Consider the following 18,041-nt stretch of genomic DNA (forward strand, 5'->3'; position numbering starts at 1 on the left):
TGGGTGCCAGAGATCTGATCTGGGGTCCTCACGCTTGCACAGTAGGTACTTTACCCACTGAGCCATCTCCCCAAACTGATGACACCTCGTCCAAGAAATGACTCACTTCTATTTTGTTCTTTCTCTATAAATTTAAATTTATTTTTAAAACTAATTTTTCTGCAGTGACATCACTGTGATGGACTTCCTACATCAGTCAGCTCAGGGTGCTGTGACAAAACATCCCAGACTGGATGACTGAATCTCTCCCAGTCCTGGATGTTGGGAGTCTGAGGCCTATTCCTTGGCTAGTGGATGTGTCTTCCCCTAGTCAGTCCCTCTGCATCCTGATTTTGTCTGATCAGGAGTAGGATCCAGGTCCTCTCTAGGGACCTCATTTTTACTCTATTACCTTTGAAGAGCCCCTTAACTGCTAACAGTCACTTCTGAGACTATATTAGAGATTACAACTAGAAAAATGAGCTGGACAGGGTTGGGACCAGGGACCAGGGGGACTCACTCTAACCCACGGAATTCTACTCAAGTAAAATGCTTTTGTCCAAACATCACTTCCAAAGAATTCTAAGAAGGAGCAAATATGTTTTCTCTTGAAACTTTGGGAACACCCCTGTAAAATTCAAAGAGGTCTACCAGTAAGTGACTGTGTACACACAGTGTCCTCCTCTCGAGGACAGCTGTTTGGTTGGAGCCTCTGGATCACCCCTGCGTGCTCTGGAAAGCCCCATTCCTTTTTCTAGCCCAGTTCCACATTCTTGGCAACTTCCTCCCCTGATGCTGCCAGCCGCTCAAATCCCCGTCTAAGTGCTCAGCTTTTGACCATACTTGGGCACAAACATGGCTGTGGCAGACACATCATCACCCCTCACCATCAATCTATAAAATCTCCCTGCCTTAGTTCAGGTGAAAGACTTCTTTAGCCTTGTTCTTGGAGACCAGTGAGCCCACCGGGAGTTGCTTTGCTCAATATACCTGTTGTTATATTTTTTCAATTCAGCTGGATCTGGCTTACGTCTCAGTGGAGAAACTTATTATAGGGGTGGGGAGACAGAAAATTTATTATCAGCCATTGTCACTGCCTGTGTGTAACTGAACCAAAGGGTGCCTTGGTTTCTGACCAGTCAGTTCCTTTCAGGTTTCTAGAAAGGACAATGGGAAGGCTCCTGGGAGTGTGTGCATGTTGTTGTTTATTATGTATTCCACGTATTAGTGAAAAGAAGTGAAACTGGACATTGTCTTGTCAGGTGAACTACAGATGTGTGTGAAATGAAGTGTGGCCCCACCCCAGGACACAGGCTCCCCATGCGCACCTCGCTGTTCCTGAGATGGACCGTCTGGGTGGGTAGGAGGAGAGGAGGCTCCACCCACACCGTTGCTGTGTTGTGGAGAGAAGGATGCTTGTTCTTCTAAGGCACTTTCCACAGAATCTGAAAGTCACACACTACCATAAACAACTTTGCTGAAAAACAATTGTATTCTCTTAAATGAAAATGGCTTTCCAGACCAGAAATTCTCCATTCTGACATCTGTCCAAAGTGTTCTTTCTGCCATCACGGTCGCGACTACTCGGTAAATGGCACCACCCCCTCCTTCTGCTGTCACATTCTCACAGGAGAAGCAGGGAAAAAAAGCATTCCTCCTGAGAGCACTCGAGAGAAGTAATTCCCTGTCAAGTGAGTTGCTGGATTAATGTCACCAAAAGGCAAACACTGGCACGCCCTGCCACCAGGAAGCTCCAGTTCACTCGGTTTGTAAAAAGCCAGGCATGCTACCCTCCCCCCCCCCCCACACTTTTAAAAACAAGATCCTGTGTATCCCAACCTGGCCTGGAACTTGCTGTATAGACAAAGATGACCTTAAACTCTAGATCCTCCTGCCTCTGCCACTCAGGTGCTAGGATTCCAGGGTGTGCAACCAGTGTGGCTTCGTTCTGTGGCTGTGATCAAAACACTCTGACCAAAAGCAACTTTATTTGGCTCACATGTCCAGTTCACAGTCCATGAAGGCGTGGCAGAAAGTGAACGCTTCCACACTAGCAGGCTCATACTCTAGCTTTCTTATGTAGCCCAGGATCACCTGCATAGGGAACGGCAGCCCCCGTGGTAGGCTGGACCATCCTACATACATGATGAAATGCCCACAGACCATCCTGATAAAGACAATTATTTCACCTAAGAATATTTTCTTCAGGTAACTCTAGACTGTGTAAAGATGACAGTTTACACTAATCAGGGCAACCACTGTAGCTAAGTGCATGTGATGATGGGGATATGTGCCAGGCAAGCACTCTTCCAACTGAGCTGTGTCTCCAGTTCCATTTTGGTCTGCCTTTTTTAGAGAAAGAAAGCCAGTGAGAGTCAGAGTCTACACATTATTTTCAACAAGGACACCCTACACAAATGGTCAGCCTCAAGATGTCCTACTAGACACAGCTGGGGGACAGAGGCTAGACCACTGAAGAAGTTGTGGCTCTTTCTCCTACCCACAGGGTCAGAGTCTTGCTATATAACCCAGGCTGGCCTGACACTTACCAAGTAGCCCAGGTTGTCTGTGTGTCCTGGTGGGGATCATGGATGGGAAAGGGTATAAAGAAAAGCACACTTACTTTACTTTTTTCTTCTTTTCTTGCGATTTCAGGAATCAAACCCAAGACTGCACACCTTCTAGTTGAGCCATTCAGCACCAAGCTGCATTCCCAGCTTGGAAAGCAAATTGTCCTCACTTCGCTTGACTCAGACAAAAGCGACACTAGTCGCCCCCAAGAAGTCATGGTAGATGAAGTCATGCCTAGAACAACTATAAAGGTACAGCAGAGAGGCACACTCACAGCCCCATGAGTAAAGAAAACCAAGTTCTGAAAGAGGTCGAGTGGCCAAGAAAAAGAACAGAGAGGAAGGAAAGAAAAATAAAAGGAGGCCAGGGACAGCTTGTCTGCATTGGTTAAATGCTTGCCTCAATTCCCAGTACTTAAGAAAGAAAGAAATGTCAGATGAAAGTCTCAACATATCAATCAAAATTTTGTTAGCTGGGTGGTGTGGCACCCGCCTTTAATCCCAGCACTCAGGAGGCAGAGGCAGGAGGATCTCTGTGAGTTCGAGGCCAGCCTGGTCTACACAGAGAGTTCCAGGACAGCCAGAGCTACACAGAGAAACCCTGTCTCAAAACAAACAAACAAACAAGACAAGTTAAATGTAGATGTTTTAAGTACATCAATTAAGACAGAGACTGACAGGGTGGATTTAAAATCAGAACCCAGGGGCCAGAGAGGTGGTTTAGTGTTAAGACCCTGTAGTGCTCTTGAGCAGACCTGAGTTGGGTCTAAACCAGCACCTAAGTCAGGCAGCTCACTATAGCCTATGACTCCGTCTCCAGGGGATCAATGCCCTTGTGTAGCTTCTGTGACACCTGCCCTCACACATGCTCATGCCCCCATCCATCCCAGACACACACAAACACATAATTAAAAAAATAAAAAAGAAATCTTTTTAATCATAACCCAACTATGTAGTCTACAAAAAAGTCTCTTCACATATAATGATCTAGGTTGGAATTAAAAACAGAAAAGACATGAAAATATTAATCAAAGACAGCAAATAATGGCTAGATTATTATAAGATAAAATGGACTTTAGGGCAAAGTAAATGCCAGGAGCAGAAAAAAAATATGTTGCCTCTAATTGAAAAGTTGATATAAAAGAAACAATAATTTGAAACGCAAATAAACCAGAGCAGACAGCTACGAAATTCATGATAAAAGCAGTGGATAAAACTGAAGAAGAGGGCAGCCACAGCGCTTGGCAGAGCCGTTCAGGAGCGTGTCAGGGAGGCACAGAGCAGGGAGCTGCGTTTTCTGGAGCCTCAGACCCCATAAGATCTAGATATGTCCTTCATATCTGACTGGATTTACAGTGCTTTGGGCGGTTTCCAGGAATGTGTAACAAACAAACAAACTAGTAAACTGGTAAGTTGGTATTCCTTGGATTGGATAATGCAGGAAAACAATGTTACTACGCATGCTAACAGATGGCATGGCCCGGCATCCCAGTGCTACATCCCACTTCAGAAGAACTCACTATTGCTGGCATGACTTTTATAACTTTTGATCTGGTGTGTCCAAGCCCAAAAAATATGGAAAAACTACCTTTCTGCTAACAACAGCATTGTATTTCTTGTGGATTGTGTAGACCATGAAAGGCTGTTAGAATCAAAAGGAGAACTTGAGTCGGTAAGGACAGATGAAACCATTGGCAGTGTGCCTATGCTAATTCTTGGAAATAAGATTGGCAGACCTGAAGCCATTGGTGAAGAGGGTTCCAGTGAGAGGTGTTTGGTTTATGTAATCAGAGAACAGGAAAGCGCAGTGTGGCGCTGAAGGAGCTGAATGTCCTGCTTCTGGGAGTGTTTACGAGCAGTGTGCTGAGAAGGCAAGGCTATGAAGAAGGTTCTGCTGGATGATGCAGTACATCGATCAGCAGTGGTCCTGCCCACTCACACACAGCCCTCCGAGATCCATCTCCCAATGTGCGTAATTTGAATTCAATAGACTTTTGTTGGATTCAGAAGAGGTGTTTGTTAGACGATTAATCTATCTACCTGAGTGGGAATTGCAAACTGATTCACGTAAGTCTGAATGTCACAATGTTAGCTTTCTAAGTCAGATAGTTTCTACAGTTTACATCAACCCTGTCACTGCTTATAAAGATCAGTTTCCCATCAGTACATTTGAAGCACTTTTTAACCATGTGAAACTACAAATATAAACCATATTTAAAAACTCATCATGTGAAACTTTTATGTACTTTTTGAAAATAGTTTTTCAATTTCGTATAGCCACTTACCTTGTGTACAGTTAAAATCTTCTCATCAGTGATTGCAGAATGCCTTGCAGGACTACTTTTTCTTATGCAAACATCATGCAATAAAACAAACTCCAATGTTAAAAAAAAAAACCTGGAAGGAGAAATAGGTGATTTTTCACATTTGCATTTGGAGGCTTTGACTTTCCTCTTGCTAAATGGAAGAGAAAGAATTAGGGTCAAAAAGAGGAAAGACAGAAGAATTTGCTGCAGGGTCCACCAGGGCTCAATTGGCACTTGCCCAGCACATCCCCAGCAGCAGGGTGTACCTTCTTTTTAGAGATGGAGAACACACCCCTAGAGAGATCGGACTCTGAGTCATAAAGAGGGCCTGGGTAATTTTTAAGACATTTTTATTATTTTTAATTATGTATATGTGTGTCTGTGTGGGGGTGTGTGCACATGAGCGCAGGTGACCATGCAAGCCAGAGGCATCCTCAGAACTGGAGTTATAGGGTGCTCCTGAGCCCCCTGATGTGGGTTCAGGGGATGGAAATTGAATCCTCTGAAAGAGTGCTCTTAACCACTGGGCCCGCCATCTTACCAGCCCCCCTTCAGCAAATTGAAAGGAATTGAAATTTTATAGAGATTGATTGTGGCGGTTTGAAAGAAAAATGGGCCCCAAAGAGAGTGGCACTATGAGGAGATGTGGCTTTGTTGGAGTGGGTGTGGCCTTTTTGGAGGAATTGTGTCACTGTGGAGGTGAGTTTTGAGGTCTCATATTTGCTCAAGCCATACCCAGTGTCGCAGACCACTTCCTGTTGCCTGCAGATCACATTGTAAAACTCTCAGCTCTCTCAGCACCATGTCTGCCTGCACATCACCATGTCCCACTGTGATGATAGTGGACGGAACCTCTGAAACTGTAAGCCACCCCACTGAATGTTTTATAAGAGTCACTGTGGTCATGGTGTCTCTTCACAGCAGTAGAGACCCTAACTAAGACACTGTTCTTGGCCATTTTAAACTAGAAATAAACAACAGAGATAACTGGGATTTAATCTTCTACAGACGCTTTTCTTGGGGTCTGAATGACACACTTGTAGATAACCTGCAGGCATGGCAGAATTGCCAGAGTCCCCAGAGCTGATATAAAAGTCAAACGCATTAACAGTGTAGTGTATGTAGCAGAAAACCAGAAGAACCCCACCTCAAGCAAGGTCGAAGGTGAGGACTGAAACTTGAGCTTGTCCTCTGACTATCACATATGTGTCATGGCGCATGTGCACCACATCTACATACACACAGATAAATAGACACCTGTGCATGCACAGACTGTGTACATACAAGCACATCTCCCAAAGATGCGAACATTCTTAATGAGATTGTCAGTGAACAGAATCCCTCAATATATAAACTGAAATATGCATCACCTCCACATTCCAGGTGTGCAAGGCTGGCTTGATAATGACAGTTGGAGTCATCTGATGCATGATATAAAGATGAAAAATCATGTGATCACATCAAGTGAAGAAGAGGTTGAAAAGCCTCGGCAGTTGCCAAGGATTCTGGAAGTCTCTTGGGAAACCAGGCATAAAGGAGCACCTTCAACTCCATGAGTGACAGGAGCAAAGACCCTGCAGCTAGAACCACACAGCGTGGGGAAAGTCCCAACAGCTGCGTTCTGCAACTGGGGGTGAGCCAAGGGCCCCCTCTCACTGTTGCATTCAATACCCGGAGTTCCAGGTTCTCTGAGGAGGCAGAAAAGGAAATACAGGTCAGGTCAGCTGGAAAGAATGATGACAAACCATTCCTCTTTGTAGACAACGTGATGGCTCACACAGAGAGAGTGAAGAGAGACTAAAAATGAATGACAAATAGACAACAGAACCCCCAAGTGCTTAGAACTGATAAGTGAGTTCACAGCATCTCACAATATAAACTAGATATATGAGTCAGGCTCGTTTCTTGGGTCTAGAAGTGAAGACTTGTGGAGAGCCAGGCTTAAGTTGCTATACCGTTTACAGCCACTCAGAGACAACTGGGTTTAGGAAGGCCCATCTGGGCTTGTGTTCTCACTGAGAGCCACAGTTGTCAACCCTGTGTGATTGATCAGGGGAGACTTGAGATCAGTTGAGCAAACACTGGCCCATGAACAACTGCTTGTTTGTTTGTTTGTTTGTTTGTTTGTGGGGGCTGTTTGTTTTTGAGACAGGATCATATGTGGCCCAGGCTGGCCTTGAACTAGCCTTGCAGCTAAGGTGACCTCTAACTTTTGATCTTCCTGCCTCCTGAGTGCTGGGGTTGCCGATGCTCACCACCATGCCTAGCTGAGTGCTGTGTTGGGCATGAAACCCAGGGCCTCTTGCTTGCTAAATGAGCACTCTGACAACTGAGCTGTGTCTCCAGTTGCCCACTGACTTCTGATAGAGTTGCAATAGTGGTTTTATGGAGGAGGAATAGGATTTTCAACCTAAACCTCATACCTCAAACCCAAACCCACCCAAAATAGATCCCATATGTGATGGCTATTCTTGGTTGTCAACTTGACTACATTCAGAATTAACTAAAAATCCAAAAATGGAGGGCATACCTGTGAAGAATTTTTGCTTAATTTGAAGTAGAAAAGCCTGCTCCTAATCTGGATCATGGGACAGGAAGACACACCTTCTGCTGGAAACCTATGTAAGAACATGAAAGAAAGAAGCTTTTGCTCTTTGCCTGCTTGCCCTTGCCTTTCTAGCAAGTCCATTCCTTCAGTGGCATTAGAGCCTACTTCTTGGGATTCCAGTGTAATACTGAAGACCAGCTGAGACATCCATCCTCATGGACTGAGCAACTAATGGATTCTTGGATGCTTGGTTCATTCACAGCCAGCCATTGTTGGATTAGCTGGACCACAGTATGCAAGTCATTCTAATAAATCTCCCTTTCTATATATAGAGAGACTTCATTCTAGACATTCTGCTACTCTAGAGAACCCTGACTAATATACCATATTTTAAAATAAAATGTAAAGCTTATACAAATAGAACATAGAGGGAAGTCTTTGGGGCCCAGTGCTCAGTAAAACATCCTACTCATAAAATCAAAGTCGGCTGCATGAAGGGAAAAGGTGAGAGAGCAGACTGAAAATGAGAACTCTGGGCTTAGCAGGATGGCTCAGCAGGTAAGGGTGCTTGCCACCAAGCCTGGTGACTTGTGTTTGATCCCCAGGACTCACATGGTAAAAGGAGAGGGCGAACTTCCACAAATTGTCCTCTGAGCTCCACATGGGCAGTGCGGTAAGCACCCTCCCTGGCCCTCATATACAAAATACACATACATTTTAAAATGTGATAAAATATTAAAACTTTTGTTTTGAAAAGGCTCTGCAGGGTGCACGAAAGGGCAAGCTACTGACCGGAATTAAGTATTCACACACCATACGTTTGATGTGAACTCGTGTCTAAAATAATAACACCCAAAAGTCAACTGAAAGAAATATTAATGTAATCTCTGTAAATTTGAGGCCAGCCTGGTCTACAAAGCAAAGTCCAGGGCAGCCAGGGCTACATGGAGAAATCCTGTCTTGCAAAACAAAAAAGAAAAAGAAAAAAGAAAGAAAAAGTGAATGTTAGATGCTACTGTGTATCTATTAGACAAGCTAAAACTGAATTTGGATAGTGGCTGTGACCCTAAATGCTGCTGCAGGGCCAGAAGAGTATGTGCCTTGTGGGGGAGGCAGTGGGATGATGCAAACACTTTGTACAGAATAGTTCAGTGGATTCTCAAAAATGGAAACTTCCACTGGGAGTTATTGAGTAGCAGAGTGCTCGCCTAGTGTGTGTGACGGTCTCATTTAGTCGCCAGCAAGGCAAGACACAGGGCATGCAGCGCGCAGTTACAGCCCAACACCGCTCCCTGGGCCTCAGTGAAATCCGGGATTCATGCAAGAACCTATGAACCACTGTGGAGAGCGCCTTCCTCTGTACCCCAGCCACAGCACTCCTGTGGAGAGCGCCTTCCTCTGTACCAGCCACAGCACTCCTTTCGGGGTGATGGGTTAATGCCAAGTACAACGCTCCCAGTGTTTTTTTTTTTCAGGTCAGTATAGAAAAATATGGACTTTTTTTTTTTTTTTAATTGAGAAGATTGTTCATCCGAAGCAAAACAACTTACATTTTCAGGCCACACACCCAAATTCCAGAAGGACCAAGGAACTAAAACTCCAGTGTTTGGCACTGGAAAGAATTGGCTGTCTTCATACCAGGTAAAAGGGAGCTTTCCAAGCAGGCTATGAAATGCAGAAGAGAAAGACCAACAAAGTTGATACTTAGCAATCCTGGTTCTGTTCCACGGCTCATCACAAATCCAAGACCTGCCTGTGACAAATTTGTGGCCTATATTTGGAACATAGTAATGACTATACACAAAAAATGTTCCTTATAAGAACATGCAGTCAGCTGGCCAGTGGTGGCACACACCTTTAATCCTAGTACTCGGGAGGCAGAGGTAGGTGGATTTCAGAGTTTGAAGTTAGCCTGGTTCACAGAGTGAGTTCCAGGTAGCCAGTGCTACACAGAGAAACCTTGTCTTGAAGAAAAGAAAAGAGCAGGAAAAAGAAAAGAAAAAGAAGAAGAAAGGAAGGAAGGAAGGGAAAGAGAGAAAGAGAAAGAAAAAGGAGAATATGAAATCAAAAACAATCCAAACAGAGGGGAGAAAATCAAAACAAGAACAGCACACAGAAAGCAGCTTGGGCTCTGTACAGATAATCCTTGAACCTCAGGGGAAGGTACCATCGCGTCCTAGAACATTCCCAAGGGGATTCCAAACACATACCAGAACAGTGTGTTCAAGGGCATGCCAAATGAGTGCTTGGAGCAAAGTCATGGGCAGGGTCACTCTTTGAATACCAACTTGGTAATAGCAATAAAAATCAAAATATGGTGACCCTCGGAGCCATTTAAGCTCTAGAAATTTGTCTCATAGAATTACTGGGTTGAGCGAGGACTAGCTAGGGAAGAGAGGAGTCTGCAACATTGTGTCTGAGGTCGAGTTAGAACCATTCATCTTTCACTCAGTAGTGATGTGGTCACATTCAACATAGTGTGGCCATGCATTAGAATACCATGTGGACCAAAAATCAGTTTGGCAAAACCACACATATTATAAATAAAAATCTAGAAGGGACAGTTGAAATGAAGCTTGAATTTTGAGAAGGAGGAAGCTATTTAAGCTTCTACCACATACATTGACAATTATGAATACATGCATATACATAACGTATATGCATTCAATTTCTCCCCCAGTTCCACAGCCGTGTGGTTTCAAAGTCTCCCATTAAAAAAATAATTTGACTTTGTCCTCCACCTCTGGTATTTACAAATTTTCTGCCCCCTCTTCTGGGAAGCTCTCTGAGCCTTGGGGGTGGCGGTTGTCACATGTATATCCCATTGGGGACTGAGAACTGCAGTCTTCTATTCTCCATGCATTAGCAGCTGAGGGTCTCTGTGTTTTCCAGACAGAGCTGGCTGTCAGCAGCCGTGACAGCATTCAGAAGAGTTGCAGGAACTCAAGCCAGACAGAATCCCAGCGTGGAGGGGAGAGGTGTGCGGTGGCTGAAGAGCCATCGCATTTGATAGCGGCAGGAGAAGGAGAGTCCACTTTCTTTAGTGACGTGACTCCTGGTAAGCTGATCCCAGTCCTGGGCTTGCACCACTCCCGGGAGTAGTTGGGCAACACAGTCTTGTAGGGAGGGGGCGGGGATCTCAGAGTTGGGTGGACAGGGAGTTGAGGGTGGAGAGGGGAGGAGCTAGAGGCTGAGTGAATGTGGTCAAAATACACCTTATGAAACGCTCAAAGAATTTACAAAAACATGATTTAAAAGATAAAAGAATAAAAATAACTTGAAAAGAAAAAGCTCACTGGAGCCACAGAAGAGGCCATAGGGGGATAAAGAGGAGAAAGTGCTGCTAGATCAGCACCCACCTCCATCCTCCTGCCTCTGCTTCCTGCACTCACCTATGGAGCCCCCACTGATGCTTCCAAAGCAACCGAGTGTCATTCCGTGGCCGTGACCACACAGCCAGGAAGCAGGGAAGCAGTGAGAAGCAGTGCAGCTGGCATGCCTTGGCACTTGTGGGGTGGGGGTGGGGGTCAGACAAGGCACCCTTGGAAGGAGAGCTGCCTTCTCCGATGGTCTGGGCCGTGGTAGCCACCATCATCTCTTCCTGGGGTGGGAACAGGAAGGCGTGGATAGGCGATGATCACAGACCAAGAGTTTCCCAAGGACCCATGGTTGCCTGGAACCTCCACCTTGTTTCCAGTTTGTAAGGCACTTACCTGGCAAGCGCAAGGATCTGAGTTTGAGCTCCAGAACCCATGTGAAAAAAAGTCCAGTCTAGTGGCATGTGCTTGTAATGCCAACACCAAGAAAGCAGACAGGAAGATCCCAGGTAATGTGGCCCGTGGCCTAGATTACACACGTGCACATGTGCACGCAAGCACACAAGCACGCACACAAATGCTATGGAGAATATTGGCACTCAAAGAACTGATCCCTGAAGCAGTGAGATGGACCCAGAGAGAACACCCTGTGCTGAGTAAGGCCCATGCTGTGCTTAGCAAGCTAGGAAAAGAAGCCTGCTAGCCCTCCATAGCTCCTGCTCCCAGAATTCCGGAGTTCTCTTGTCATCTAAACTCCTAATCTTCCCTGATGGCTCTGGGAACTGCCAAGCACGTGATTTCTCTTAGTATTTATGTCTTTCTTTTACATTAACAAGGAGCGATGTTTCTCTTTGTGGAATTAAACTTCACAAAAATATCTTTGCAAGCAGATTTGTGTCTTGATAACAATCTGTTGATTAATTTGGCTACAGAATGCTGATGGGTGTGAGAGTCTCCGGGAAGGCTTCCAACAGATATGCATCAGTGTAATTTAATCCTTCCAGCATCTTACATCTGTCAGAGTGATGCTTCACCGCTGACACCAGCCTGGCCTCAGCTCTAAGTGGTGTGTGAATGTACATGCTTTTGTCTCTGTGTGTGTGCATATACACTTGCGTGTGTGTGCACATCTGTGCGTGTCTTTTGTAGCACTTCTATATCATGTTTCTCTTTTCCCAATGCCAAGTTTTTTAGGTGAGTTCCCTCAGATTCAAGTGCTTTATATCTGATGTGCTTTGCTTTGGACAACTGTCCCCTGAAGGGTCATGTGTGTGAAAGGTTTGGTCCTCAGCTTGTGGCTCTCTGAGGAAGTAGTTGTGGTGATATATTGTGTCTCCCAATGTATTGTGCACCCTATTCTATGTTTACCTACAGTGGCTGTTTTTTTCCTCTGATCCTCAGATAAGCTTTATTAGGGTGCACAGTACATTGGGGGACACAATATATCACCACAAGTAGTGGCATTTTTAATAGCAGGGTATAGTGGGAGGATGCCAGAAGTCAAGTCAGGGGCCTGTGAGATGGCTCATCTCAAGTCTGATGACGTGATCTTCATTCTTGGAAGCCATGTAAAAGAAGAGAGAGAGAACCAACCTCACAAAGTTCTCTTCTGACTTCCACACGTGTTCCATGAAATGTGTACCCATACATAAACATTACACACGTGCATGCACGTACACACAAATATTTTTTAAAGTCATGTCATTGGAAAGATGTCCTCAAGGAAATAGCAGTGCTCTTCCTTGCCCCCACTTCCTTCTTCTGACTGCTGTGAAGTAAACAGCTTTCACCATCTTTTGACACAGTGTGCTTCCCACCATGTCACCAAAGCAACGGGGCCCAGTGACCATGGCCTTGGTCTCCAGAGCCATCAGCCCTAATAAAGGTTTTCTGTCATCAAGCTGATTTATCTCAGTATCTTTGACAGTAGCAGAAAGCTGGCTAATACAGGGCTGTGTTCTTCCTCTTCCCCACAAGGTCCTCCCTGCCTCTGTCCAAGCTGAACCAGTCAGAAAGGGTGGGAATAGCCCAGGCACAGGAGATAAGTAGAGCCACGTTCAAATCCTGGCGCTGCTGTTTGATGGGGCCTCAGTTTCCTCCTTGAAGAATGGGGTAGCAGTGTTTTAGAAGGGGACTCAGAAGGCGATGCTTGCCAAGCATTTTCAGACAGGGATTGGGACATGTGATGAGAAACACTTTTCTTACAGTACAAAATCACAACAACCTCACAGACAGAAACCCGCACGGCTAGATGATACTGGCCCCCTCCCAAGTCCCGCCCTCATCCGTGAACCTCCACACAGTTAGAATGGCCGTTCTGAAGCCTTGAGCTTTGCTTAGGGTTTCACACTTTTATCATCAATTTCTTTCTTATGCCCACATCCCCTGTTGCCCCAACAAAAAGGAGAAAACCCAAGACAGAGTAAAAGCTCGGGAAGGTGACTCACATTCTAACCTCTTACAGGACTCATGTGTTCTTCACCAGGCTTCCACCCTTCCTCCTCCTCACCTGTGTCATGCTTCCTCGGTCTCCATGTTACACTACCTCACACTTCCACTCTTTACATAGGAACATGCATACGTTATAGACTAGGATCTGCACATGACGGGGAGCAGCCATTTTTTCTGAGGTCAGGTGACCTTGCTTAATATTGTAAGTACTCCTTAACAAATGGTTCTTAAAGTTTGGACTTACATGGAATCATGTGGTCACCAAGTTTGGACTTACATGGAATCACATGATCACCATTACAGCCCAAGGAGCAGGGCTGGCCAAGAGGAGAAATCTACTTCCTCAGAGAGAAGGAAATCAAGGCATTGATTGGCTGTACATCCTGGTCAGGGTTTCTAGAACGTTCCAGTCCTCCATGGCTGTAGGTTGGGAAGAGAAGGGACCAGAGAAGTGAGGATGAGAAATGAGAGTTAGATGACGTGGGAGTCGGAAGTAGGCTTGTGAGCCTACTGATCCCCTTCGGGGCCATTGGTGCCGACTCAGAACAGCAAGGGGCCTGTTTTGTTGTCTCATTTTGTTTTGTTGTGAGGCAGGGTCTCACTATGTTGCCCTGGCTGGCCTGGAACTCCCTATGTAGATCAGGCTGGCCTCAGATTCACAGAGGTCCATCTCCTTCTGCTTCCTGGGTGGAATTAAAGGTGTGTGCCCCTGAGTTCAGTGGCAAAGATCTTTTAACACTGGCTGTCCATTTAGTTTGTTACTCCGTGTGGGAAGTCCTTTAGTATCAGCCGTGCTTGCACGGGCAGTCTCCACCATTGGGAAGTTACATACACTCTCCAGACTCCACGCCTCTGTTTGCTTGTCTGTAGCCCTGGCTGGCTTGGAACTCACAGAGATCTTCGTGCCTCTGCCTCCTGAGTGCCAGGGTTAAAAGCGCATATCACCACGCCCAGTACTAGATGCCACGTCTTAACACTCTGATAATGCTGCCTGAGTGCTTAACTATGTATTGTCGCCTGAGTTTCAGAACCTGGAGCTGGAAGGGATTGTTAGACTTGTGGATTTCCCCCACAATTCCTCAGCCTTGTGGTCACAGCCACGTTGCAGTGTCTCGGGGTTTATAAAACACTCAGTTGCACTATTCTCCGGAACTCAGATGCCCAGCAGGACAGGACCATGTAAGTGACGGGACCAACCTGACAGCCCTATAGAGAAATGTTGAGACACAGGCTCAAATGCTTTTCTCTAGCCTCTGCATGAATTCCCGGTACTGAGGAACAACAGCATTCCCCACGATTGCACATTAGAATACATGTCTTACTCTGCTCACTCTTTTCTCACCCAATGGATAGAGATTTTTATGTGAAATGTGTGTGTATACATATATGTGTATATGCATGTATATATGTATGTGTATGTATATATGCATGTGTGTATGCATGGCTGCATGTGTATGTGCATGGGTATGTACATATATGGTATATGCATGTATGTATGCATGTATGTATGTATGTATATGTGTATTATTTAAGCATGTATGTATGTGTATACACGCATATGGACACATTTCCAATACTCAGCATGTGGTAATAGATTATAAATGTAAATATAATGAAGTATGTTAGTTAACAAGTGAAACACCAGAGATGTTCACCCTCTTCTGTAAAGAAAGCTTTGCTGTCACAGTCAAACTGCCCACCTACGCACTGCATGTGGCTTTTCTCACTATGGCTAGCGGCAGGCTTAAGCAGTTGCTGCTTAGGCTGTATGTCCTTCCTGAACAATGTAAAGCCTCCCCCTGCTGATCAAGTGTGCCCAGCTCTGTAACAGACAATACACTGTACAACACATCCTACACTCAATACAGCACACATACCATAAACCTGTAAATCACAGTAATGTTCTACATTGTGGGTAGTATATACAAAGCATATAATTACATGTGAGATGGTTGTTCATGGAGAGTCTTATCCAGGCTGAAGTGTGTCCTCTTGAAGCAAAATGTTTCTCATCTAACTGGAGTTTGTTGTGTTGGGACGTCCAAGCGCTGCCTGGTGGGTTTGGTTAGAATGCACAGACATTCTTTGGCAAACACAGTGATTGATTCGGCAGTGAACAAACACAGCCCTGGCCGAGTCCTGTCCTGTCTTCCACAGAAATCATTAACAGATGCGGCTCCTTTTAAGGCTTGGCCTCACCAAGCACTGCCGTTCAGATGGGGGTTGAGTGATTGAGTCCCTGAGCCGCTCAGAGAACACAACACTGGCAGGGGGTCAGTAGGTCTGAACGTCAGGGCCCAGACAGAGAAACAGCTTCGGGGTCTAGAACATTCCAAAGCTAATTTGAGTGGGGAGATGGAATAAAAATCCAAATGTGGCAAACAGATGTGTGGAGTTTTTTTTCACCATGGGCTTTTTCACCATTACAGTTTGCTATATTTTGCTTCCTGGACAAGAAGTTACCACACAGTACCCTGGTAGAGCCATTCTCTGGTATTATGCACAGTTTATTCCACAAGATGGCATAAGAAAGCAGGCCATTTCCTTTGTATGGGCTCCTCAGTGTGCACCCAAGCCATTGACTGCAGCAAAGCTTGTTGGCTCCAACCCACGCAGCTGAAGTGGGACTTTGGTTCACAGGCATTAATGAAGACTACATACATAGACTGTTGGCAGAACGGCACACCTCTCTGTTTGTTAACAAAGATGATGGCATAGTCTTACTGGAGCCAAACAGGTCTCGTCTGGCACCTGTGAATATTCAGAGGGCCCAGGAAGGAAAAACACAGGCATCTGTGACTCCGTGGGCAGCTCGTGGGCACTGCTTTGCGGAATGCCACGAAAGGTTTCTTCTGAATACGACAGTGAACTCGGAGGCTCTGTGAAACTCATCCCCTGGGAGGTCCGAGTGTGGAAGCAGGCCTGGACAGTGGTCTGCACTCTCCCTCTGGACTTTGATGGGCAACATGGCAACGTTGGCGGAGTCGACGGCACTTCCCATGGTCCTGGTCACTGCTTAGATACTCCGTGGAATTTCTTCCCTCTTCCCTCTTTTCCTTTCTTCGTATCCTTGCTGTCCTTAGGGCTTTAGTCCACAGACAGTTGATGACAGGCAACAGTTGGTGCTGTGGAGACCTGGCCTATTAACAGAGAAACCTCCGGGTGTTTCAACTGGGAGCATGTCTCTGAGCACCTCAGCTCTTCTGGCGGGATATCACATACAGTAGAAGGCTTGTCCACACGACCTCAGGTTGGCTCACCTGGTGCTCTTTACAACATGCCTTTCTCTGGAGTGCTGCAGCTAACCAAGGCACGTGTGGGCTATGGGGGATGGGTACTGAAGGTCCGCCACACTTTAGCCTCATCCCAGTCAGCACCCTGGGAACTTTAGCTAGTGATACAAGGCTATCCTGAATTGTTCCAGGAGCCCCCATTTCCACCCATGGACACCCAAATCTGCAGATTTACAAAATTTACAAAACCACCACACATCTCCACACACACTGACACTTAGTCCCTGCTCAATTAGTTACAAAAGTTAATGTAATACAAATGCCTTACAGTGACTTGCTTTGTTGTTTAGGGACTAAGGACAAGCAACAAATCCATGAGGCTGGGAGATGGGTGCCTTGGCAGGGAAGATCACTAGCCTAGCAAGCCTGCTGACCTGGGTGTGATCCCTGGAAGCCAGTGAAAAGCCCGAGGCAGTGGTGTGGTCTGTCATCCCCCTGCTCCTACTGTGAGATAGGAGTGAAGGTAGCCTGGAAGCCCCCAGGCAGCCGCAGAAACACCAAGAGAGACTTGGCCACACATGCAGGTGGGAGCCAAGAACCAACTCCCAAATGCTTGTTTGTGTGCTTGCAGACACACACACACACACACACACACACACACACACACACACACACACACACACACAACTTTAATTAAAAAACCTGTAAACATTCTGTGCAAATGCTCTTATTTCTAATTATTGCAACCTATTGTTGGCTGACTGACTCCATGAATGTGAAACCCATTTAATGTGTGTGTGTGGTGGGGGAGTAACTGTATTTTTAACCCATTCTTGTTTCCTTTCAATGGCCACAGAATCAGGGTGTGAGGCTCACTGCTAACGATGTCGCCCTCTGGGATACGGTCCTTTGGCGTCTTCATGAGTCCATCCGAGGACTGAGAAGGGATGAAGTGTCTGCGTGGTTTGACTGTGGGCAAGTGGCTGCCTCATTAGTGGGGAAGCATGACACATAGGTTGGAGGAAGGCTTCTCTAATTACACCCGACTTCTCTCTCTATCACTAATTAACTCTCCTCTGGATGCAGCACAGCCCTTGCTGGGAGAGATAAGGATCTGCAGTCGCTCAGCCCTGCTCTCGCCCGGCTGGCGCTGGCATCAGCCCCTTAGATGGTTTTTGGCACAGCCCGTGTATCTTACAAGGCTCATCAAGCCGCTGGTGTTTGGAAATCCCCTGGAGCTTGGTTGCTGCGATGTCATGCCTGCAGGGTGCTGCGTCATCTGCTAATTATCCCCAGTTCATTAGCTTTTGCTGTGACGTAGGAAGAGGGGCTCCTCCCTACACAAGGTGCCCAGGACAGAGGTTGTGTGGAGCTTGCTGTGACCCAAGCTGCAGGCTGCATTACTTCTGTGTTATTGGCTGATACTGGCCGAGAGGACTGGACTGCTTCTTTTCTCGGGTGCTGGAAGCCTCACTGCATGGACATGTGTGATCCCTGTGCAAAAAACTCAGTTTTCATCTCCCCAAGCCAGACCGTGCCTGAACTTTGGTCAAGATGCAGGGCTCCGGGCTTGGTGGGAGACGGCCCAGTTGGCAAACTGCTTGCCTCACAAGTATCTGAGTTCCATTCCTGGTGCC

General features: G+C 46.1%; 1 pseudogene; it reads left to right on the forward strand.

The window, feature by feature from the left end:
- The first annotated feature begins 3,959 nt into the window (after positions 1–3,959).
- LOC128103759 (GTP-binding protein SAR1b-like) lies at positions 3,960–4,525 on the forward strand (annotated as a pseudogene).
- Positions 4,526–18,041: the final 13,516 nt, after the last annotated feature.

The sequence above is a fragment of the Peromyscus californicus genome, unplaced genomic scaffold, assembly GCF_007827085.1.
Source record: "Peromyscus californicus insignis strain IS unplaced genomic scaffold, ASM782708v3 Scaffold_8__1_contigs__length_139910024, whole genome shotgun sequence".
Lineage (NCBI taxonomy): Eukaryota > Metazoa > Chordata > Mammalia > Rodentia > Cricetidae > Peromyscus > Peromyscus californicus.